Source organism: Peromyscus eremicus, chromosome 1 (genome assembly GCF_949786415.1).
Source record: "Peromyscus eremicus chromosome 1, PerEre_H2_v1, whole genome shotgun sequence".
NCBI lineage: Eukaryota > Metazoa > Chordata > Mammalia > Rodentia > Cricetidae > Peromyscus > Peromyscus eremicus.
This window is the reverse complement of record NC_081416.1, coordinates 100,335,880-100,362,533: the sequence shown is the minus strand read 5'-3', so window position 1 is coordinate 100,362,533 and position 26,654 is coordinate 100,335,880. Positions and strand designations below refer to the sequence as shown.

Below are 26,654 nucleotides of genomic sequence, written 5' to 3'. Positions count from 1 at the left end.
GCTGGGCGAAGCAACCCAGTATGAGGAATAGGTTGTCAAAGGCCTGCTCGAGCATTAGCGTTGATCCCACTGCTAGGAGCCCCACAAACAGACCAAGCTACACAACTGTCACACATATGCAGAGGGCCTAGGTCAGTCCCAGGCAGGCTCCCTAGCTGTTGGTCCAGATTCTGTGAGTTCTTATGAGCCCAGGTTAGTCATTTCTGTGGGTTCCCTTTTGATGACCTTCACACACACACACACACACACACACACACACACACACACACACACACACGGCTCGTATTAACAGGACTCCCAGAGCTTGGCTCGGTGCTTGGCTATGGATCTCTGCATCTGTTTCCATCACTGGATGAAGGATCTCTGATGAAAATTAAGGTAGTCACCATCTGATTACAGGAGATGCCAGTTCAGGCACTCTCTCCAGTATTGCTAGGAGTCTTAGCTGGGGTCATCCTTGTGGATTCCTGGGAGTTTCCCTGCATGCCTGCTTTTTGTGTAAGTGTTGGGATCTGAACTCAGGTCCTCAGATTTGCACAAGTACGTCACTAACTGAAACATCTCCCCAGCCTTTCACATCTCCTTTTAGAAAAGGATGTTAAATGATTCAGGAACAACAATCTTCAGCATTCTTCCCGTCAAAGGACCCAGATTTTCTTCCCATACTTATTTCTCTTGTTTCTTTCTGCCACTGATTTTGAAGTGAGTGCTGAGGTCAAACCCAAGGCCTTGCACAGCCTGGAGAACGCTACAACACTGAACTGTTTCTTAGTGAGTAAGGCTAAGGCCGATGGGTTCTTCAAGCATTGGACGAAGGACCAAGGTCTCACGGACTTGCTCCTGTCCTTGCTCATGCAGTCAGCCATATTTATTTAATGCTTTTGTGTATCAGAGGTTTTAATAAGTGCTAGAAGAGAGAAGTAGGCATCTCCCTCACAGTACAGGGAGAATACACAAATATTTACACCCCCCTCAGGAAGAGGGGAAATTCACTAGAGTCCTTACCTAGCATGTACCAGGCCTGTGGTACATGCTAGGTAAGAAATAGAAAGAAAAAAAAAAAAAGACCAACACTTTCCCTGAGAGAATCAGGGAAAGCATAAATAAATAAATACATAAATAAATAAATGAATAAATGAATAAATAAATAAATAAATAAATAAATAAATAAATAAATAAATAAATAAAAAGAGGGCTAGAGATGTAGCTCAGGGGTTAGAGTACTGTGTCCATTCCCCAAAAGGCTTGAATTACTGTAATCCTTGCATTGAGGGGTTGAAAGTTTCAGATCCTGTTGAACTGGGTAGATGGTTCCGTGGGTAAGAGCACTTGCTGTGCGGGCATGAAGACATGAGTTTGAATCCCCGGCACCCACATTAAACCTGGGTGTGGGATCTAGAGAGATGGTTCAGTGGTTAAGGGCACTTAACTACTTGTTCTTGCAGAGGGCATACATGGGTTTGGTTCCTAGCACCCACATAGTGGGCTCACAACTGTCCTTAACTCCGATTCTGAGGAGCCGTAACCCTAGTACTGTGGTAGGTGGGGAAAGAGCATCACTTGGGCTTGCTAGCTGAGAGCCTGGCTTCTAGATTTAATGGCAGACCCTATTTCAAGAAGGGGGAAAAAGTGGAGAATGATAAAGCGGTATTACCTCCTCTAACCCAACAACTATATCTGGGGCCATTTGTGCCAGCATGCAAGTATATACACAGCACCCACACATGCATACAAATACACACACTCACATACACACACGCACACAGTCCCCCAAAAGAAAAACAAAAGCTCAGGTCATAAGAAGTTCCAGCATAAAAGCGCGTAATATAATAATCCTAGGAGGTTGAGGCGGGGAGATCACTGAAGCTAGCTTGGACAATTTGGCAAAGCAAGAGAGGGTATGAAACTCAGTCAGAAAGTACTGGCCTACTATGCTCAAAGGCCGGGATTTAGAAGCAGAGGGAAAATGTGTACACAAAGGTATGAAAACGTGTGGCCACTCTGTGAAGGAGCATGATTGGTAAGTGTCGGGTAGGCGGCAATAACAGAGAGGAGTTGAAGTGAGTCCAATGTGAAAGTTTGACATTGTAATCCTGTGACTGACAGGATGGCCAGAATCAGTTCAGGCAGGGAGGTGATGACATCCAGTATGCAGTCGAAATGACCAGCGTAGCCCCTACAGCAAGTGTGAGGAAGATGCATCTAGACAAGGGCCAGGAGACCTGAGGACAGGCTGTAGGAAAGTCCAAGTGTGGGCTGAAGATGGCCTGAGCTCTGGGGACAATGATGGAGGGAAAGGCTGAGATGGTGGAGGTAGATAGGATGAACAGGTTCAGGAGATGCCAGTGAGTTACACATAAGCCATCCACTTCCGTGCACAGAACATTTTTGAAAAAAGGAAGAAAGGAAGTGCTCTCCCCTTACTAAAACACTGTGCCCTCGGGAGGAAGGAGCATCCAGTTAGAATTGGAAGGGAGAAGTTAAACCTGAAGCATATTGGTGGAGTGTCACTGTTCTGTTCCTGAGAGCCCCAGGGAAGGATGCTTCCGGTCATTGGCTCCTCCCACTGAGCACTGGGGGTGAGGAGGTGACAGCACAGGGGGACAGGGACCCCAGTCTTAACCCTGCCAGTCACTGCTGAACCTGGAAATCAGATTCTCTACCAGAGTGGGGTGTGGCCCGCCATCTCCTCTCCTTTCTTACCCCTCCTCTCCTGGTCTCTCTGAGACTCTGGTAGCTGTGCAAGAGAAGCTCAGAAAAATCAAAGTTCAAAGCAAGGAAGGCTGTGTTTACCCACAATGCCCCAGCAAGGTGTGGATGGAGCCAGGACCTTGAGTCTGTCCATTCTCTGCAGAGCCTGGGTGCTGTGATGTGGACAGAGCTGGCTCCCTTCTTAGGGTCCTATTAGTTCAGGAGCTCATTCAGCATGAGTTCTGGAAGCACAGGCTGCCTGGGCTGCTGGGGTCTGGGTCAGCGTGAGCGTGCTCACCTTCTGGTGAAAAGACAGAGCTCTGGCAACTGGCTGTTCCTGGCACGTGCAGAGTGGTGGGGCCTCGCCTGTGCTGGCGGAGTTCACCCTGGGCTGCTTGGTTAAGGGCAGCAGGAGTGACTCCATAGGAAAGTCTTCTGCGCTAGCTCTCAACCAGGGGACAATGACCGAAGATGAGGGAAGGAGGGCAGTGACAGCTAGGTGGCATGGCTCTGAAGTTGGTGTGTTTTGACCTTTGAGATGCCTTTTCATCCTTGCGACAATTGTGGTATGACAATAAAAGTATGAAGAGACTCTAGACCATCATTTTAATGCTGGGGAAAGACACCGAGGCTGTGTACTCCAGACTACCAACTGCACTGCATTAAGAATGGCAGTCGGAGGCTGGAGATGGCTCAGCAGTTAAGAACTGCGGGTATTCCTGTACACTGTGTGAACACATGTCGCTGTGACTGGTTTAATAAAGAAGCGGACTGGCTGATAGCTGAACAGGATAAAGTTAGGTGGGAGAGCCAATCTGAGAATGCTGGGAGGAAGAAGGGTGGAGCTGGGGAGTTGCCAGCAGACACAGAGAGAAGCAAGGTGGGCATGTCGTACTGAAAAAGGTACCAAGCCACGTGGCAAAGCATAGATAAGAAATATGGGTTTATTTAAATGTAAGAGTTAGCTAGTAACAAGCTATTGCTTATTAGCTGAGCATTTACAATTAATATGAAGCTTCTGTGTGGTTACTTGCAGGACAGAACTTCCACCAACAAAGAACACTGGCTGTTCTTGAAGAGGACCCAGGCTCAGTTTCCAACACACACTGGCCACTCACAGTTGTCAGTAACCCCAGTGGATCCAGCGTTCTCTTCGGGCTCCTCAGCCACCAGACAACAGCACATCAACACACTGACACACGGGCAGAACACCCATACACATAAAATAAACATCTTTTTTAGAAGAATGGTCACCTCAAGTTTAAGTGATCTTAAATAAATTTGTCACTTAGATGAGTAGCTAGGCTGAGGGACGGTGTAGGTGAGCATTACTCATTTGGCCCATTAATGTTGACATCCACTGTGAGGAATATTTTTCTTTCCATTGTCTATGAATTGGTTCTGTCTTTAAAGTGTCAATTTCTTTTCCTCCCATAGGGATATAATCAAGGAAAGGCAGTAGACAGTAGTTGTCCATCGCTGTCTAGCACCATTGATTCCAGGACCCTGCAAAATTCGTGGCTGCTCAAGTCCCCTATACAAAATGACGCAGTATTTGCAAACAACCGGCACATACCCTCCTGTTTCAGTACTTTAAAAATCTCTAGATTACCTACACCCACTACAGTGCAAATACTTTATAATTGATGTACAGTTGTGTTTAGGAATGAGGACAACAAAAAGCCAACACGTGTAGACAAATTTCTAAACGGTCTTATTAAATAAGAAACACAGAGCCAAGAGATCAGAGCAAGAGCCACGACTACCTTTAGCTTACCACTCACTGATGTCCTTCCCCTGAGAGAGAGACCTTCTTCCTGTGTGCCTTGTGTTTTATTGCTTTCCTGTTCTGCCTTCTCATTGGCTCTAAGCCCAGCCACATGACTTCCTTGTCACTGCCTGTCTATACAAACCTCCTGGTCTCTATGGTTGGTACTGGGATTAAAGACTAAAGGGTCACCACGCTTGGCTGTGTCTTTGACCACACAGAGACTCTACCTGCCATGTGATCAGATTAAGGCCATGGGCTACCACCACTTGACTTCTATTCCTGGCTTGCTAATGACCTCTGATCTCCAGGCAAACTTTATTTATTAACATACAAATAAAATCACATTTCAGCACAGCTAAAATATCACCACATACACGTGTTCAGTAAAGTAATTTTTAATAACTTAGGTCCTTAGTTGGTTCAATCTGTGGCTGCTAAACCCATAAATATGGGAACAGACTGTACTTAGAGCCAGCTAAATAGAGCCAATGGTAAAATATCTAGACATTTTTGCAAGCTGGTTATTAAGCACAGTTATTGGCAAAGTTAAATTACATGAACTTATGATCACATAAATTGTGTTTAAAACAGAGGTAATAAGGGCTGGGGATGTGACTCAGTTGGTAGAGTGTTTGCCTAGCCTGTGTGATGCCAAGTTCCAAGTCTTCAGTGCTACATAAACCAGGTGTGGTGGCAGCAGGAGTCAAGATTAGAAGTTCAAGGTCATTCTCAGCTATATAAGGAGCTCAAGGCCTCTTTCAACTACAGAAGACCTTTCTCAAAAAAAGAAATTTAAAATAATAAAAAATCAAAAATAAAACAGAGTTGAGAAATACTCAAACACATCAGTTTCTAGTTGTCTTTGCAATAATGCGCTCAAGGTTATCAATGCCTATTGTAATTGTATGGGAGAAATACTCAGTAATGGTGTTCTGTTGTGTTTCTTCTCTCAACTGTTTGTTCAGTGAAGTCTGTTAGGAACCTGAATTGATCACAGTCAGGAATACTTACATCATGGAAATTAGCAACTGTAGAAACCAGAACCTGAGTCCTACAAGTTTTCTCCCACTCTGAGCTTCAGGGCTCTGGCCTGTGGCATCTGAGCACTTCCTCGTGGCATGGCCCCGAAATAGCAATCTGTACTTCTGACTTGGCCCAAGAAATCCGGACCAGTTCTTGTCCTGAGGCTGGCAGCCAACTGAAGCAAGAAGCAACTGAACATATTGAAGTAGAAAATGAAATAGATCTAAAGGACAAGCCAGTGAGAAAATTTTGAAAGTGTAACAGAAATATAACAATCTCCACCAACCATTTTTTTCAAAATAGGTCAGAATTAATCAAAATCCAAAATTTTGGAATAACATCTTTCAATCAACTACAAGTGTCTGCACTGCTTGGGGAAGAAGACAAGAGGTGCCACATTATCCGACCAGACTTGAAGTGACAGAATTTGAAGACATAAAATCAGGTTACATAATAGATTTGTATTTTGATGAAAATTCTTACTTTGAAAATAAGTTCTTGCATCGGCACAGGAGATCACTTCCTAAATATTAACACCAGCAGCACAGACACTGAGAGCAACAATTAATAAATGGGACCTCTTGAAACTGAGAAGCTTTTGTAGGGCAAAAGACACGGTCAATAAGGCAAAACGACAGCCAACAGAATGGGAAAAGACCTTCACCAACCCCACATCTGACAGAGGACTGATCTCCAAAGTATATAAATAACTCAAGAAACTAGACATCAAAATACTGAACAATCCAATTAAAAAATGGGCTATAGAGCTAAACAGAGAATTCTTAGAAGAATCACAAATGGCTGAAAGACATTTAAAGAAATGCTCAACATCCTTAATCATCAGAGAAATGCAAATCATAGTGACTCTGAGATACCACCTTACGCCTGTCAGAAAGGCTATGATCAAAAACACTAATGACAGTCTATGTTGGAGAGGATGTGGAGCAAAGGGAACACTCCTCCACTGTTGGTGGGAATGTAAACTTGTACAGCCACTGTGGAAAACAGTATGGCGGTTTCTCAGAAAATTGGGATTCGATCTACCTCAAGACCCAGCCATACCACTCTTGGGCATATACCCAAGGAATGCTCAGTCATACCACAAAGATACATGCTGAAGTATGTTCATGGCAGCACTATTTGTAATAGCCAGAACCTGGAAACAACCTAGATGCCCGTCAACTGAAGAATGGATTACGAAAATGTGGTACATACACAATGGAGTACTACTCAGCAGAGAAAAACAATGACAGCATGAAATTTGCAGGCAAATGGATGGAACTAGAAAAAAATCATCCTGAGTGAGGTAACCCAGACTCAGAAGGACAAACATGGTATGTACTCACTCATAAGTGGATACTAGATATAAAGCAAAGAACAATCAGACTGCAACCCACAGAACCAGGGAAGCTATATAGCAGGAGGGACCCTAGGATGACTGTGGCTTATAGTAAGTTTTGGTTTTACTCAGTTACTGGGCAAGCCTCAATGAAACATTTCACTATTAGGATAAGAATTTATACTGTTATCAAGCTGATAATAGAAAAATAAATAAATAAATAAATAAAAATGAAAAAAGAAAATAAGGTTCTCTCCAACGGATTTCATTGGCATGAGAGCAATTCTCCATCTTCAAAGTCCACCAGACTCAGATGGAAACCTGGAAAGCATTTGACAAAACACTCAAGTCCAACACAGAATAAGGCAAGCAGGAAGGGATATCATAAGGAACCAGAAGGCTTCTTTACCTGATTGACTGATCATTCTATGCAGGTGAGGATGAATTAAGAGAGATCATCAGCCGGGTGGTGGTGGCGCACGCCTTTAATCCCAACACTCGGAGGCAGAAGCAGGTGGATCTCTGTGAGTTCAAGGCCAGCCTGGGCTACAGAGTGAGTTCCAGGACCAGCTCCCAAGCTACACAGAGAAACCCTGTCTCGGAAAAAAAAAAAAAAAACCACAAGAGAGATCATCAAAGATGATGTATGGCCAGGCCTCTTGGTTCCTGATATGGATGGGGGGCGGGGAGAGGTGATGGTGATGATGATGGTGATCATGATGATGGTGATGAAAAAGAAGGAAGAGAAGAATTGGAAAATATTGGCCAAGAAGGGGATAAGGGTGAAAGTGAAGAAGATGAAGATGATGAAGAATAGGAAGGAGGGGAGAGTGAAGAACTCTGGTAGATTCCAACCTTCTATTTTTTTCTTTTTCTTTTTCTCCAGTCCCTGAGAGCAAGTTCAGTCATTTTTCTCCTCCCTGTCTCTTTTGTGCTCAGTCACAGTTTTTGAGGTCTCTTTCTTCTCAACACTATAGTTCTCAACTTATTTGTAGGGAAATACCTTGAGCAAAATACAATGGGAATATGAAAAAACAGCAACAACAATGAAAACACACCCCTGTCCCCAAAGCTGGTAGTTCACATTCACCAGCAGGATGCAGTCTCTGTCAGGCAGTCCTCTCATGTTACCTCCCCTGTGGTGAGTTCTTTTAGAAGCATGCTGACAGAATTCAGTGGACTAGGTTATGTAGGCAGAAGTTTCTGTCCCACCAGCCATTCCCAAGTAATCACACAGAGGCTTAATATTAATTATAAATGATCAGCCAATAGCTCAGGCTTATTACTAACCAGCTCTTACATTTTAAATGAACCCATATTCCTTATACACACTCTGCCACGTGGCTTGGTGCCATTTCTCAGTATGGCATGCCCATCTTGCTTTTCTCTGTCTCTGTTGGTGACTCTTAATTCTGCCCGTCTTCTTCCCAGCATTCTCCTAGTCTGGCTTTCCTGTCAAATCTCTTCCTGCCCAGCTATAGGCTAGTCAGCTCTTTATTAAACAATGAGAGTAATACATATTTACAGTGTACAAAGATTGTTATACAGCAAGGTTAAGAAGCTTTTTCTTGCTCCTGATTCCTGTGATCCATGTTGCTATGCTGGTTTTACTCTTAAGCAATCTCTAGGCCAGGAATAGTGCATGGCTAGAGTAAGGAAGGCCTCTGAAGCTTTGTCCATCTGGACCTGCATTCATGGGAAAAGTTTTGACTGTATGGACTATCTAGGTATATAAAATAGGTATGCAAATCAAAATTTTGTTAATAATAAATCACAAATTCATTTAAAAATTATTTAGTATATGGATACCTTTTCCATTTGTTAGACACAAAGATACATTTGCATGCTAATGAGATGAATGTGATTATTTGTGTTTAGATAAACAATTAGATACTGTCTGAATATTTGATACTATAAGATATGGAGCCTCTTCCAAGATTTTCAGAATCGATTAATATTTTGATTTCCTAATTATCAATGCTGGAAATGCTGCTTTGAATAAGTAAGTAGTGCAAAACACTGAGGTATGTTCAAGGTCTTCTTAGCAATTATTGGAAACTCTGTTCTAATCCCAAATTTTCCCTAACCCCAAATTCATTGAAGATTTTTTTTTTATGAAACTCAAGTTAGCAAGTAGTTTAAAAACAACAGTTTAAAATCAAATGTCTTTATATCCAGCATTCAGGAGGCAGAGGCAGGGGGATCTCTGTGAGTTCAAGTCAGCCTGGTCTATAGTTCTTAACATAGTGAGTTCCAGGCCAATCAGAGCTACATAGTGAGACCTTGTTGCAAATAAAATGGAATAAAACAAAAAAACTACAACATAATATGATCCAAAGATATTTTAATTTAATTTGATACTTACATGTTGAATACTACAATAGTCAACTATTAAGGCTTTGCTTATCATAATTAAGCCTTTATGTTTCTCTATGAGCAGAATTTGCATGTACAGTAAACACTGCAGTTCATAACTGACAATAGTCTTGAATCTGCACTGGAGCACTTGGTGGCACTGCATCATGTGACCACATGCCCTGTGGTGGTTTGAATGAGAATGCCTCCATAGACTCACATATTTGAATGCTTGGTCCCCAGTTGTGGAAGTGATTGGGAAGAATTAGGAGGTGTGGCCTTGTTGGAGGAAGTGTGTCACTGGGGAGGCTTTGAGGTTTTGAAAGTCCATGCCGCCATTTCCAGTAGCACTCCCACTCACCCCACCCATCGTACTTTCAGACAAGGATCTAAGTATGCTCTCAGCTCCTGCTCCAGTGTCATGCCTGCCTGTTGCAATGCTCCCACTGTGATGATCATGGACTCACCCTCTGAAATGGAAGCCTCAATTAAAGTCTTCCTGTAAGTGGGCATGGTCACGATGTCTCATCACAGCTGTAGGAAAGTAACTGTAGGAAAGACATACCCTGTGCAAAGCACACACGGTGTGTACTCAGAGCCACGACTGTAGTGAAGTCATGTGATACAACTCAGGCAAGCACTCCCAGAAACACCTGGGATTCATTATGCTTTTGATACTGAATTAATATTAAGTTATTGCACATTCAGAAAACCTTTCCTTTGCCACACTTCCTGCCACCCCCACATTAAGTTATGTGACTCCACATAGGGTTGAAATCCTCAGATTAAGAAGGTAATACTGGGGCTGGAAAGATGGCTCAGTGGTTAAGAGCAGTGGCTGCTCTTTCAGAGGACCTAGGGTTCAATTCTCAGCACCCACATGGCAGCTCACAACTATCTGTAACTCTAGTTCCAGGGGATCCAACATCATCACACAGATAGACATGCAGGCAAAACACCAATACACATAAAATTTTAAAAGTAAAATTAAATTTAAAAAAAGAGATAATACTGGGGGGGGGGTCCCCAGCAGCCAGCCAGCAGGTGAGAGATCTGAGGGCAGGCTGCACCACCACCACTGCCACCCACTGGACTCTGTTCCCACAAGACCCACTTCTTCGCCCAAACCCACAGACCCCATCAGCTTCCCCTTGGCCAATAATCCCCCAAAACATCAGCAGCCCCTATAGGCACAAGCACCACCCACAGCAGTTGGAAGAACAGGTGAGTGACTGATCTCCCAGCTGAACTGCCCCAGCCTCCAGGCCCTAAGCCCCAGGGCACATCCCATGTCCCTCCCCTCCCATCTCAGCTGCAGTAAGGCAGCTGAGTTCTGCCTCCTACTCTGGTGGAACCCCACTGCTCCCTCTGGTGCAACCTCCAGCAGCCAGCCAGCAGGTGAGAGACCTGTGGGCAGGCCACAGCACCACCACTGCCACCCACTGGATTCTGTCTCACAGGACCCACTCTGCTGCCCAACCACACCTACTCCAGGATCCTCCCTGTAGACAGCCCTCTCCGGCAACATCAGCAGACCATTTAGGCACAACTACCACCCACACCAATTGGAAGAGCAGATGAGTAAACACCAGGGTAAGAATACATTCAACAACATAAAGGGCAATACGGCACCGCCAGAACCTAGTGGTCCTACAACAGCAAGACCTGAACATCCCAACACAGATGAAGCAGAAGAAAACAACCTTGAAAATGAGTTTATGAAGATGATAGAGGTCCTTAAAGAGGAAATGAAAAATTCTCTTAAAGAAATCGAGGAAAAGACAAACAAAAATTGGAAGAAATCAATAAATCCCTTAAAGAAAGTCAAGAAAAAAACAAAACAAAACAATCAAACAGGTGAAGAAAGCACTTCAAGACTTGAAAGTTGAAATAGAAGCAATAAAGAAAACACAAACTGAGGGAATTCTGGAAATGGGAAATCTGAGTAAGCAAACAGGAAGTACAAGCATGCTGTGGGATGTTTTGTATGTCAAATATGTTGCTCTGCTTGGTTAGTAAAACACTGATTGGCCAGTAGCCAGGCAGGAAGGATAGACGGGACAAGCAGAGAAGAGAATTCTGGGAAGTGGAAGGTTGAGTCAGAGAGACACTGCCAGCTGCCACCATGACAAGCAGCATGTGAAGATGCCGGTAAGCCACGAGCTACGTGGCAAGGTATAGATTTATAGAAATGGATTAGTTGCCGGGCGGTGGTGGCGCACGCCTTTAATCCCAGCACTCGGGAGGCAGAGCCAGGCGGATCTCTGTGAGTTCGAGGCCAGCCTGGGCTACCAAGTGAGTTCCAGGAAAAGGCGCAAAGCTACACAGAGAAACCCTGTCTCGGAAAACAAAAAAAACAAAACAAAACAAAGAAATGGATTAGTTTAAGATATAAGAACAGTTAGCAAGAAGCCTGCCACGGCCGTACAGTTTGTAAGCAATATAAGTCTCTCTGTGTTTACTTGGTTGGGTCTGAGAGGCTGTGGGACTGGCAGGTGAGAGAGATTTGTCCTAACTGTGGGCCAGGCAGGAAAACTCTAGCTACAAATGGTGCCCAACATGGAGCAAGAGTTTCCACCTAAAACCTGAGAAAAAAGATTCTAAAACAGAGCTAAAAACAGCTTCCTAGTTGTCTCTCTCAAGTTATCGGCAGCCTGCGTGTTTGAGCTACTATGGCGGGTTCCTGGCGTGCGTGCTCGACCTACAGTATGGTGGGAATGAGGCCTCTGCAAGTGGCACATTAAGCTGGGCCTCTGCAAGTGGCACATTAAGCTGCATGGTGGATTTAGCCTTTGCTAGTACAAAACAAAAAAAGAGGTTTCTGGGCGACATGATGCTTTGATAGAAGCATAGACCCACTATTTCTGAGAGTTGATGGCTCCCAGAGCTGGTGGAAAATGTACCACTGCCATGTTGGGAAGCTGAAGTGGGTGGAGCCAGCAGCCACAGCGCCATTTCAGTCTTAGAATGCTGCAGTTTAAAGCAATAGGCTCAAGGTAATATAAAAAATAAGCCACGTAAAGATGGCTACCACACAGAGAATCTGGATTATGTTCTCTTTGATATTCGTAACTGAAGAAAAAACATTTGATTGCAAAAGCTGTTGAGTTATGTCAAAATGTATATTTTAAAGGTACTTTGACTTCAAAATTTGGATGTAAGGATATGTTGCTTTGGAAAGGAGGCTCTGCTTTTGTTTCCACAGAAAGTCAGAGGCTATGGATTTGTTCCAGATTAAGATACATCAGGTTTGATCAGCCAAGACCCCCTGAAAGGTCTCCAATGACATCGTAGCCCAGATGATCCAACATCCAGAACGATTTCAAGGCAACTGGCTCAGACAATACAGCCTCACGGACTACTCCATAATCCTAAAATTTTCTTTGTGTCCCCATAAGATACAGCGCCCCCCTCCAGCAGGAAGTAGTAAGAGAAGCTACGCCCAAATTCCCAAATTATATGTAATTTTACTATGTTAAGGTTAAAAACCTTCCTTTTTGAAAAAAAGAAAAGGGGAAGTGCTATGGGATGTTCTGTATGTCAAATATGTTGCTCTGATTGGTTAGTAAATAAAACACTGATTGGCCAGTAGCCAGGCAGGAAGGATAGACGGGACAAGCAGAGAAGAGAATTCTGGGAAGTGGAAGGCTGAGTCTGAGACACTGCCAGCTGCTGTGATGACAAGCAGCATGTGAATATGCCGGTAAGCCACGAGCCACGTGGCAAGGTATAGATTTATAGAAATGGATTAGTTTAAGATATAAGAACAGTTAGCAAGAAGCCTGCCACGGCCATACAGTTTGTAAGCAATATAAGTCTCTGTGTTTACTTGGTTGGGTCTGAGCGGCTGTGGGACTGGCGGGTGAGAGAGATTTGTCCTGACTGTGGGCCAGGCAGGAAAACTCTAGCTACACAAGCATCACCAACAGAATACAAGATATGGAAGAGAAAATCTTAGGCATTGAAGATACGATGGAGGAAATAGATTCATCAGTCAATGAAAATGCTAAATCTAAAAAATTTTTAATGCAAACATCCAGGAAATCTGGGACACCATGAAAAAAACCAAATCTAAGAATAATAGGGATAGAAGAAGGAGAAGAATACCAGCTCAAAGGTACAGAAAATATATTCAACAAAATCATAGAAGAAAAATTTCCCAACCTAAAGAAGGACATGACTATGAAGGTACAAGAAGCTTACCTATAAAAAGACACAGGCTAACAAAATGGATATAAAAAAATAATCCATCCTTCTGCTGCACACAAGAAATACACCTGAACTTCAAAGACAGACACTACCTCAGCGGAAAGGGTTGGGAAAAGATTTTCCAATCAAATGGACCTAAAAAGCAAGCTAGTGTAGCCATTCTAATATCTAACAAAATAGACTTCAAACTAAAATTAATCAAAAGAGATGGATAAGGACATTTCATATTCATCACAGGAAAAATCCATCAAGATGAAGTCTCAATTCTGAACATCTGTGCCCCAAATACAAGGACACCCGCATTTGTAAAAGAATCATTACTAAAGCTTAAATTGCACATCAAACCCCACACATTAATAGTGGGAGACTTCAACACCCCACTCTCACCGATGGAAAGGTCTTCCAGACAGAAACTTAACAGAAAAATAAGGGAACTAACACATGTTATGACTCAAATGGAGTGAACAGACATCTACAGAACATTTCACCCAAACACAAAAGAATATACCTTCTTTTCAGCACCTCACAGAACCCTCTCTAAAACTGATCACATACTCGATCACAAAGAAAATCTCAACAGATACAAAAAATTGGAATAACTTCCTGTATCTTATCAGATCACCATGGCTTAAAGTTATAATTCAACAACACAAACTACAGAAAGCCTACAAACTTATGAAAATTGAACAACTCTCAACTGAATCACCACTGGGTCAAGGAAGAAATAAAGAAATTAAAGACTTCCTGGAATTCAATAAGATTGAATGCACAACATACTCAAACTTATGGAACAATATGAAAGCAGGGCTTAGAGGAAAGTTCATAGCACTAAGTGCCTACATAAAGAATGTGGAGAAATCTCACACTAGTGAATTAACAGCACACCTGAAAGCTCTAGAACAAATAGATGCAAACTCACCCAGAAGGAGTAGATGGCAGGAAATAATCAGACCCAGGCTGAAATCAACAAAATAGAAATAAAAAGAACAATACGAGGAATCAATAAAACAATGAGTTGGTTCTTTGAGAAAATCAACATCTAGACAAACTCTTATTCAAACTAACCAAAAAGCAGAGAGATAATATCCAAATTAACAAAATCAGAAATGAAAAGGGGGATATAACAACATACACTGAGTAAATCCAGAGAATCATTAGGTCATACTTCAAAAATCTGTAGTCCACAAAATTGGAAAATCTAAAAGAAATGGACAATTTTCTTGATAGGTATTACATACCAAAATTAAATCAAGACCAGATAAACAATTTAAATAGACTGATAGCCCCTAAGGAAATAGAAGCAGTCATTAAAAGTCTCCCAACCAAAAAAGCCCAGGGCCAGATGGTTTCACTGAAGAATTCTACCAGAATTTCAAAGAAGAGCTAATATCAATACTCAAACTGTTCCACAAATTAGAAACAGAAGGAACATTGCCAAATTCTTTTTATGAGGCTACAGTTTCCTTGATATTCAAACCACACAAAGTTACAACAACAAAAAAAGAGAATTACAGACCAGGCTCCCTCACGAACATTGATGTAAAAATACTCAATAAAATACTGACAAACTGAATCCAAGAATATATAAAAAAAATAATCATCCAGCATGATCAAATAGGCTTCATCCCAGAGATGCAGGAATGGTTCAAATTATGAAAATCTGTCAATGAGATACACCATATAAACACATGAAAAAAAACCACATGATCATCTCATTAGATGTTTAAAAGGCCTTGGACAAAATCCAATACCCCTTCATGATAAAGGTCTTGGAGAGATGAGGGATACAAAGAACATACCTAAACATAATAAAAGCAATATACAGCAAGCCAACAGTCAACATCAAATTAAATGAAGAGAAACTCAAAGTGATCAGGAACAAGACAAGGCTGTCCACTCTCTCCACATAGTACTCCAAGTTCTAGCTAGAGCAATAAGATAACAAAAGGAGATAAAGGGGATACAAATTGGAATAAAAGAAATCAAACTTTCACTATTTGCAGATGATTTGATAGCACACATAAATGACTCCAAAAATTCTACCAGGGAACTCTTACAGCTGATAAACATCTTCAGTGATGTGGCAGGATACAAGATTAACTCCAAAAAATCAGTAGCCCTCCTATACACAAATGATAAACGGGCTGAGAAGAAATCAGAGAAACATCACCTTTTACAATAGCCACAAATAATACAAAATACCTTGGGATAACTCTAACCAAACAAGTAAAAGACCTGTATGACAAGAACTTTAAGTCCTTGAAGAAAAAAATTGAAGAAGATATCAGAAAATGGAAAGATCTCCCATGCTCATGGATAGGTAGGATTAACATAGTAAAAATGTCAATCTTACCAAAAGCAATCTACAGATTCAATATAATCCCCATCAAAATCCCAACACAACTCTTTACAGACCTCAAAAGGACAATACTCAACTTCATATGGAAAAACAAAAAACGCAAGATAGACAAAACAATCCTGTACAATAAAAGAACTTCCAGAGGTATCATCATTCCTGACCTCAAGCTCTACTATAGAGCTATAGTAATAAAATACAGCTTGGTATTGGCATAAAAATGACATGTGGATCAATGGAATCAAATCAAAGACCCCGACATAAATCCACACTCCTGTGAACACCTGATTTTTGACAAAGAAGCCCAAATGAAAAAAAGAAAGCATCTTCAACAAATAGTGCTGGTAAAACTGGATGTTTGCATGTAGAAGAATGCAAATAGATCCATATCTATCACCCTGCACAAAACTCAAGTCCAAGTGGATCAAAGACCTCAACATAAATCCAGTTACGGGGTTGGGGATTTAGCTCAGTGTTAGAGTGCTTGCCTAGCAAGTGCAAGGCCCTGGATTCGGTCCTCAGCTCCGAATTAAAAAAAAATCCAGTTACACCTAACCTGATAGAGTAGAAAATCAGAAGTAGCCTTGAACACATTGGCACAGGAGACCACTTCCTAAATATAACACCAGTAGCACAGACACTGAGAGCAACAATTAATAAATGGGACCTCCTGAAACTGAAAAGCTTCTTTAAGGCAAAGGACATGGTGAATAAGACAAAAAGACAGCCTACAGAATGGGAAAAGAACTTCACCAACCTCACATCTGACAGAGGGCTGATCTCCAAAATATATAAAGAACTCAAGAAACTAGACATCAAAATATCAAATAATCCAATTTTAAAATGGGGTACAGATCTAAACAGATAATTTTTAACAGAAGAATCTCAAATGGCCGAAATATACTTAAAGAATTGTTCAACATCCTTAGTCATCAGGGAAATGCCAATCAAAATGACTCTGAGATACCATCTTACACCTGTCAGAATGACTAAAATAAAAAACACTGATGACAGCTTATGTTGGAGAGGATGTGGAGAAAGGGGAACACTCCTCCACTGGGAGTGTAAACTTGTACAGCCACTTTGGAAGTAAATATGGCTGTTCCTCAGAAAAATGGAAATCAATTTACCTTAAGACCCAGCTATACCAATCTTGGGTAGATACCCAAAGGATGCTCAATCATACCACAAGGACACTTGCTCAACTATGTTCATAGCAGCATTGTTCATAATAGCCAGAACCTTAAAAACAACCTAGGTACTCCTCAACCAAAGAATAGATAAGGAAAATGTTGTACATTTACACAGTGGAGTATTACGCAGCTGTGAAAAACAATGACATCATGACATTTGCAGGCAAATGGATGGAACTAGAAAAAATTATTCTGAGTGAGGTAACCCAAATCCAGAAAGACAAACATAGTATGTACTCCCTTATCAAGTGGATGTTAAGAGTAAAATATAGGATAACCAATTTACAATCTACAGCCCCAGAGAGGCTAGATAACCAAGAGGGCCCAAAGAGGGATGCATGGATTTCCCTGGGAAGGGGAAATAGATCTCCTAGGTAAACTGTGGGAGGGGGCGGGAACTTGAGGGGGCAGATTGGGTTGACTGGGCACAGGAGGTGGGTTGGGGGTAGGATAAAGGGGGAGAGTAAGAAACGAGACATCTTGATGGGGGGAGCCATTCGGGGTTAGGGAGAACCCTGGTGCCAGGGAACCCCCAGGAATCCATTAGGATGACCCCAGCTGAGACTCCTAGCAATAGGAGGGGGTGCCTGAACTGGTCATCTACTGTAATCAGATTGGTGAATACCCTAAATGTCATCAGAGAGCTTTTATCCAGTAACTAATGGAAGCAGATGCAGAGATCCACAGCCAAATGCTGGGCCAAGCTCCAGGAGTCCTGCTGAAGAAAATGAGGAGAGATTGTATGAGCCAGGGGGTGGGGCTGGGGGGAGTGTCAAGGTCATGATGGGAGAACCCACAGAGACAGCTGACCTGAGCTTGAGGGGGCAATGGACTCTGGACCAACAGTCATAGAGCCTGCATGGGACAAACCTAGGCCTTCTGCATGTGTGTGACAGTTGTATAGCTTGGTCTGTTTGTAAGGCTCCTAGCATTGAGACCAGGACCTGTCCTTGGTGCTTTGCTGGCTTTTGGGAACCTAGTCCCCATGCTGGATTACCTTGCCTAGCCTTGACTCAAGGGGAGGAGCTCAGTCCTGCCTCAACTTGATGTGCCATTCTTTGTTCAAGCCCGTGGGAGGTCTTGCCCCTTTCTGAGTGGAGTAGTGGATAGGGAGTAGTGGATGGGGAGGCGGGTAAATGGGAGTCAGGGGGAAGGGAACGGGAGGAGAGGAGGGAGGGAAAACTGTGGTCAGTATGTAAAATAAATGAAAAATATTAATTAAATGAAATAATAAAAAGAAGGTAATACTGGCCTGAGTGTCTTGAGGGGTGACCTACAGATGTCTGCCTGGATTTAAGGCCCACTCAACAAGGGAAAATTCATACCTAATACTATATATATCTGGCCAAGAACCTGTGGCTTGAGGGGCCATAGGTCCTATGGGAGAACTATATTCATAGCAGCATTGGTTGTTTTAAGGTTCTGGCTGCTATTATGATTTTGCTAAACTGATGCACTGTAAACTTCCTTCTAATTGCTTATCCTTATACCCATATATTAGTCCAGCTCATGCCCCTGTCCAGAGAAGCTTCTTGCAGTGGACAGAGAACCACAAGTGACTAAAATGCACAGAAGTGACTGCTTATCTCAAATGGGACATCTCCATCACAGGCCCTCCTCCCAAGGCTCAGGAAACAGAAAGATTGTAAAAGTCAGATGTCAGGGAGGACACCTGCAAAACTGTCTTCTGGACGTGACAGGCAGTTTCCTCATGAACTCTCGACAGCTGTGCTTGACAGACAAGATCTGCATGAAGTCAACGTAGTCCATATTTCAGCATGGATAGTGGAGGGCTCAAAGGACCCTTTCCTAGTTGAGAAGCTACAGGTGGTCTATGGGAAGGACTCTCACAAGCTGGCTTGTGAGGCTGTGGGATGTGGGGGCAGTAGAAACAGAGAAACTAAGCAATATGCATGCATCTCTCCTTGAGACACAAGCTAAACAGTCTGGGGCAGTCCAAGGGGAGTCAGTCCCTGATGGAGTGGCATTTCAAGCCATTGTGGGTATTTGGTTATCATCTGTGGAAGTCTCCATGGATACCAGGGGCTGGAGGACCATAGAGGAGGGACAGGCATAACCGAGAAAACTACGTATAAAGAAATCAATGTATGATGCCTCGCTCAGTGGAACTTTGCTCGCCAAAGATTTAAGAAGAGCTGGATTCAATAAGGACCTCAATACTGGATGGAGCTTTAGTGGATCTGCAGAGCCCTTTGGTGAGGCAGGATCTTTATGAAATAGCAAAGTCTTTGATGGATCTACATGACCTTGACCAACATATAAACCATGTCTATGAGGTGTTAGAGCAACTTAGATGCCAGAAGAGAATGGATATTTTATATATTGCAATTATTAACAGTAGCAAAATTATAGTTATGAAGTAGCAACAAAAATAATTTTGTGGTTGAGGGTCACTGCAACATAAGGGTTGCAGCACTAGGAAGGTTGAGAACCACCGCTCTAGACTAAGCAGCGTATCTTTCTCTCCTGCAGAAAGATATGCTACAGATGGAGATTTGCCCAGCCAGAGCCTCCCAAGCAGCCAGGTGTGGTAGCTGAAGAGAAAATAGCTGGAGTTATAGCCACAGTCCCACTCCAGAGCCACAGTTCCACCCAAGAGTCACAGCCCCATCCCAGAGCCACAGTCCCACTCCAGACCCACAGTCCCACCCCACACCCACAGTCCCACCCTACACCCACAGTATCACCCCAGAGCCACAGTCCCACTCCAGACCCACAGTCCCACCCCAGAGCCACGGTCCTACCCCATAGCCACAGTCCCACCCCAGAGCCACAGTCCCACTCCAGACCCACAGTCCCACTCCAGAGCCACAGTCCCATCCCAGAGCCACAGCCCTACCTCACACCCACAGTCCCACTCCAGACCCACAGTCCCACCCCAGAGCCATAGTATCACCCCAGAGCCACAGAACCACTCCATAGCCAGTGTCCCACCCCAGAGCCACAGTCTCACCCCAGAGTCACAGTCCCACCCCAGAGCCACAGTACCACCCCAGAGCCACAGTACCACTCCATAGCCATGGTACAGACCCAGAGTCTTTCTGACCCACCCTAAGTCACAGGTGCAGCAGTAGGGAACAAAACCTGTGACTAGGGAAGTCATAGGCTCAAGTGGAGAAGCAACTGCTATTGCTTTGCTTCAAGGTGCTTCCTCATATTTGTGTTTATGAAGTTATTACTGCTGTCTGTCTGTTTGAACATTTTCCTACCCCTTCCCCTTTTTTGTCCATTTCCTCAATTATGTTTTGTAGTAGATGTTCTCGCCTCTCAGACTTGCCAACAACCATGTTCTGTAGATGGAGGAATGACGATATAGTATTTTGTTTTGTTTTGTGTGTGTGTGTAGTTTTGTATTGCTATGACAAAACACTATGGCTAAGGTAACTTATATAAAAAAGCATTTAATTGGGCTTATGGTTTCCAGAAGGATAGAGTCTGTGATGGTGGAGGAAAGCCATGGTGGCAGGCAGCTGAACAGTAGCTGAGAGCTCACATCTTGATCCACAAGAGGGGGCAGAGGAGGAACACTGATAGTGGCATAGATCTTTTGAAACCTCAAACCTTGCCCCAAGTGACACACCTCCTCCAACAAAGCCACACCTCCTAATCCTTCCCAAATAGTTCCACCAAATGGGGACTGAGTATTCAACAATATGAGCCTATGGGGGCCATTCTCATTCAAACCACAACAGAGGACATGAGGGTTGGTTACCTTGCTGGAGTTGAAAACTGGTCAGAAATCTATGTCACCCCCTCCCAGGCTCAGGAACCCTTGTGGAAGAAGACAGCAGAAAAAACATAGGAGTTGAAGGAGGGGAGCAGTTTGGAGGGGCTGTACAGGATTATCCTCTGAGTCAAACTGCCACCATCTTAAGGAGTTCTGCTGAGCCTACTTGCCAAAAATCATCACAGCTGAACCTCATAGGAGTGGGCAGAGAGGGTCATGGGAACCTCATGTGAGTATCCAGCTGCCTCTCCCAACCCATTTTATGCAATTCTGCCATAATTGCATGTGGTCTTTTGGGAAGAGCAGGAGGCTATAGATGGGGTGAGGAGGGATTCCATCAAGGCAGCCCTAAGGAAGCCATCAATCATCCCTGCTGGGCCCTGACTTGTCACCTGTGTTCCTGCCCATAACCCCTCACCATTGCTCTGGAATTAACCTAATAAACTCACTGGTTTCACTGGGTGAACTTCAGTGGAATCGTACCTTGGTTTGTCATTGGGACCTTGGGGAGGGGAATGAGACATCGCTATCCCTGGGAAGGCACTTTAGCAACATATCATAAGCAAAGTATTGCTGTGAGGGAACTGACCACAATGTTTTGGGGAGGATTGTGGAAGGGTCTTGGAGCTTTGGGCTGAAAAAGTCATTGAGTGCTCACAGCTTAATGAGCTGCTGTGGGAAACAGGAAGATAATGCCAGAGCAACACAGACAGATGGAGGCCTGTCTTGTGAGGCTTCAGAGGGCACAGGCAAGTTACATGAAGTTTCCCAAATGCCTATGGGTCCTATTTCTGTTACAACATTTTCTGTCCCCAAGAATCCACTATGGCCCTGTGGATATGATTAGTCGACTGAAGAAAAAAAAGCTAGGACCTGGTGTACTGGCTGTTTTTCCTCGCTCTCCCAGACAGGGTCTCACTATGTATCCCTGGCTGCCCTGGAACTCCCTCTATAGACCAGGCTGACCTTGAACTCAGAGGTCCACCTGCCTCTGCCTCCCAAGTGCTGGGATCAAAGGTGTGCGCCACCACACCTGGCTACTGGTGGTTCTGTATGCCATGCAAGCATCACCTAGAAGCTGATAGCTGCTGCATTACAGACTCTTTCCAGAACAATCATAAAGGACACTGGTGAAAAGTCTTCATGGTGGGCAGAACTTGGCAGTGAACAAGCATATTTGTATGTTTGCTTAGATGGAGAAATGGACATACATGTGGTTTGTCACTGATCCATGGGCTGTAGCCAGTGGATTGGCTAGATGATCAGGGATTTCGAAGGAGCGTTACTAGGAAATTGGTGAGAAAGACATTTGGGGAAGAAGTATATGGATAGAGCTCTCTAAATGATAGAAGGATGTGAAGATAATGTCCCATGTAAATGCTAATCAAAAGATGACTTCAGAAGAAGAGTTTAATAGTCAAGTAGATAGGATGACCCATTTTGTGGACATTGTTTCTTTTCCTAGCCATTCCTGTCATTGTCCAAGAGGCCCATGAACAAATAACCATGGTGGCAGAGACAGAGTTATGCATAGGCTCAACAAATGGCCTTCCACTTGCTAATAATGACTTGACCATGGCTGCTTCTAAGCGCCAGCAGCAGAGACCAATATGGAGCCCCTGATATGGCATCCTTCTCTGGAGTGACCAGCCAGCAACCTGATGGCAGGTGTGCTCCACTGGACCACTGCCATTGTGGAAGGGACAGTTCGTTGACCTTACTGGGATAGATAACTCATTCTGGTTATGGGTTTTCCTTGGCTACATGCAAAGCTTCTGCCAAAACTACCACCTGTGGGCTTATGGCAAGCCTTATCCATTGTCATGGTATTCTACACAGCATTACTCCTGACCAGGGAATCCACTTCACAACTAAGGAAGTGCAGTAATAGGCTCATGGAATTCACTGGTGAAATGGCCCTTTAAAGATGCAGCCAGGAGCTAGAGAGATGATTTAGCACTTAAGAGCACTGGCTGCTCTTCCAGAAGACCTAGGTTTGATTCCCAGCATCCAAAGTATGGTTCACAACGGTCTGTATTCCAGTTCCAAGAGATCCAACCCTCTTCTGGCCTGCCTGGACACCATATGTACATATGGTACACAGACATACATGCATGCAAAACCGCCATATACAAAATAATAATAATCATTAAAATAATATAAAATAAAGATGCAACTAAAGTGCCAGTTGGGTGGCAATAGCCTGGGGGGCTTGGGCAGGGTTCTCCAGAAGTCTGTATACACTTTGAGTTAGTGTTCACTATGTAGTACTGCTTCTCCTATAGCCAGGATTCACAGGTCCAGGAATCAGGGGGAAGAAATGGCAGTGGTTCCACTCACAATCACCCCTCATGGTCTATTAGGAAACAGTTTGCTCCCTGTTCCTACGACCTCATGATCTGCAAGCCTAGAAGTTTTGGGTTTAGATGGAGAAATGTTCCTGTCAGGAGGCCCAACGAATATTTCACTGAACTGGAGTGAAGACCTGGCTATCTGGGGCTCCTGGTGTCCTTGAGTCAACTAAAGAGACAAACAACAGTGTTAGGAGGGCTGATTGGTTCAGACTACTAGGGGAGAGTTAGACTACTTCTTCATAATGGGGGTAAGGAAGAGCATGTCTGCAGTACAAGAGATCCTTCAGGGAGACTCTTGGTGTTGCCATGTCCTGTGATTCAGGCCAATGGGAAGCTACAACAATCCAATCCAGACATGATGAGAGCAGGACCAGACCCTTTGGATGGAGGTCTGAGTGCCCTCCTCCAGGTTAGAAGCAAGAGTCACTAAAGTGATTGCTAAGGGGTGGGGGGAGGTACAAGTGAGCTTACAAATACCTGCTAAGGCCACGGGACCAGTAACAACCATGAGGTTGTAATTGACATGTGTGTTTTTGTCAGGAATTATGTGTAAACATATTAAGTTGGTATTTGTGGTTTTTCTTTCTTCTGCTTCTTTATCACGTAATGTAATATCAATTGAGATAATATTAGTGATTAAGTGTTGTAAATCTATATTGCTGTATTAAGGTCACAGGACATTTAAAAAAACTAAATATTCCTCAAAGGACTTTGCTGCCACGATCTCTGGAGCCCGGAAGAATTCAGATGGTGGTCTTTGGAGCTGTGAGGTTTATTGTTTCCTCTATTGGATTGGATTATGCTTTGTTGTGATTGCTCATTTGCTTTGGCCTCTTTTTCTTCCTTTGGAATAAGAATGTCTACTTGGTACCATAATATGTTGGAAGTATGCTCATGGGAGCTTACAGTTAAAAAATTAGAGACTGTTAAAGCATTAAGGTTCTTAAGGATTGAAGAGACCTTTAAAGCAGACTGTAGAAGTGCGTGCTGAGGTAAAACCAACGGCCTTGCACATGCTTGGCAAGAACTCTAACACTGAACACTTGTGTTTCTCAGTAATTAAAGCTGAGGCCAGTGGGGCTTCATGCATTCAGACGAAAGAGTGACATCTTTTGAAATCATCCATGCTCTTGCTCACACATTCAGCCATGTTTATTCAGTGTCACTGTGTATCAGAGGTTTGCGTATACTCAAAACACCACAGAAGTGAAAAGGGCATCTTTCTCACAGTGCAGGGTAAAAATGCAAATAAATATTTACACTCCACACACAGATTGAGAATTTACTAGAGCCCTTGCCTAGCATGTAGAAGGCCCTAGGTTTGATTCCCCAACTCCCCCAAAACAAAAAATAAAAAAGAAATCTTTGCCTGGGGGAACTCGGTGAAGTCCCCAGAGATGGTACAGTTAAGTTAGAGTGCCTACCCAGCATGCAGGAAGCCTGCACCATCTCAGGCTGAGTGTGGTAGTGTAGATCCATACCCACAGCCACAGCACTTAGAGGTAAAGGCAGGAAGATTGTTAAGATGGGGAGCTAGGGACATGACTTAGTGGGTAAGGGCACTTGCTGGGCAAACATGAGGCCCTGAGTTCAACTCCCTAGGACTCACATAAAAAAGCTGTGTGTAGCTGTTCAAGCCTGTAACCCCAGTGCTAACTGTTGTGAGTGGCAATCGAAGGATCCTTGGGACTAGCTGGCTGCTGGGGCTAAGGCAGATCCATACTGTCTCAAGTTAGGTGGAAAGTGAGACAGCAGCTGCCCTCATCTGGCCATAACATGCAAGTGCAGGGGCATGTGCACCAGCATACACAGGTGTGCATACAGTGCACAAGTGTGAACACACAAAAACCACACGGCAAAGAGAAGAAATCAGCTCAAGGTCACATCCGTTTCCAGCACAGTGATGCAGACTTATTTCCCTAGTCACAAGGGGGCTGAGGCAGAAGGATTATTGGAGCCCGCTGGGGCAACTTGTCAAGTCAGGAGTGGGGATGAAACTCAGAAAGTGCTGGCCTACTTTGCTCAAGGCCCAAGACCTTCAGGAGCAAAGGGAAAGTGACCTAGCAGAAGGAAAGCGTCCACAAAGATGCAGAGGTCTGCAAATGCCCAGCCACTTCGGGGAGGTGAGTGGCTGGTAAAGATTTAGAGCAGGGTTTAGAAGAACCCAATCAGCCCACCTCCTAAGGCATCAAGACAGGTGCAGAGCGCAGGTTACCAAAGACAGAGAGGGGAAAGAGGTGCACTTAACCCTGCACCCCGGAGGGAGGAGAGACTGCTAGTTTTGATGGGCAGAAGTAAAGTCTGGGGAGTATTGGGGGAAGTTCTTCTTCATCCTGAGAACCCCAGGGAAGGATGCTTCCGGTCATTGGCTCCTCCCACTGAGCACTGGGGGTGAGGAGGTGACAACACAGGGGGACAGGGACCCCAGTCTTAACCCTGCCAGTCACTGCTGAACCTGGAAATCAGATTCTCTACCAGAGTGGGGTGTGGCCCGCCATCTCCTCTCCTTTCTTACCCCTCCTCTCCTGGTCTCTCTGAGACTCTGATAGCTGTGCAAGAGAAGCTCAGAAAGTCAAAGTTCAAAGCAAAAGTTTACCCACAATGCCCCAGCAAGGTGTGGATGGAGCCAGGACCTTGAGTCTGCCCATTCTCTGCAGAGCCTGGGTGCTGTGGTGTGGACAGAGCTGGCTCCCTTCTTAGGGTCCTATTAGTTCAGGAGCTCATTCAGCATGAGTTCTGGAAGCACAGGCTGCCTGGGCTGCTGGGGTCTGGGTCAGCGTGAGCGTGCTCACCTTCTGGTGAAAAGACAGAGCTCTGGCAACTGGCTGTTCCTGGCACGTGCAGAGTGGTGGGGCCTCGCCTGTGCTGGCAAGTGTTTCTCCCCACCAAGCACCCAATCCTGAGCTTTCCCAGACCCGTGCTGTGCCCGACCCCACTCCAACCCCAACCCGACTCAATTCCATCTAAAATTTAACGGGGCTGGGCCCTTTGCAGGTTAGGTACCGCGGGGAGACAGAGGTTAAAACCCAGGGCACGCGTTGCCCCTTCCCCCTCCGCAGCCCCCTCGACTCCACTCGGCGGCGCCTCGCCTGGAGCGGAGGTTCCAAGCCATCCACGAGAGGGGAGGGGGAGAAATGGGCTTGTTTCTCGGGTGGCCAATCCACGAGCTCGAGGTGCTTCAGAGGAGGCGCCAGCGCTAGGCCGGCCCGGGGCTGCAGGCTTCCCGCGGCAAAGTACAAATGCGCCCGAGCGCGGCGTCTGGCGCCCAAGGCGTGCACAGCGGCCGCGCTCAGCCTCCCCCGCGCTGCCACCGAGGGTCCTGCAGCCCCGTCGCGCCCCAGCCCGGTGCCGGACCCCGCACCGCTGCGCCCGCTGCCAGCCAGCGCCACCCGAGCCCTGAGCCCAGAGAGCCGCGCGCCCCGCAGACCCGGTTCTCTAGCTAGCACCTTCTCCCTTTCTGCCATCGTTTTCTCCTCCTGCCGGACCTTCTTCTAACTCCTCATCTCCCCATCTCTCCATCTCCCTCCCTTTTCTCCTTGTCCCTGGCCTCTCATCCCCACCTGAGACCTCTCCTGTCTTTGGCACCTCTTCTTGCTTCTCCGACTTCCCAGGCAG

General features: G+C 44.6%; 1 protein-coding gene and 1 pseudogene across 1 annotated transcript in view; one reads left to right on the top strand and one right to left on the bottom strand.

Moving 5' to 3' along the window:
• The window catches only part of Rnf169 (ring finger protein 169), a 109,528-nt gene that overhangs the window by 76,307 nt on the left and 6,567 nt on the right, over positions 1–26,654 (bottom strand). The gene's annotated exons all lie outside the window — the stretch shown is intronic.
• LOC131895238 (protein SET-like) lies at positions 5,581–26,534 on the top strand (annotated as a pseudogene).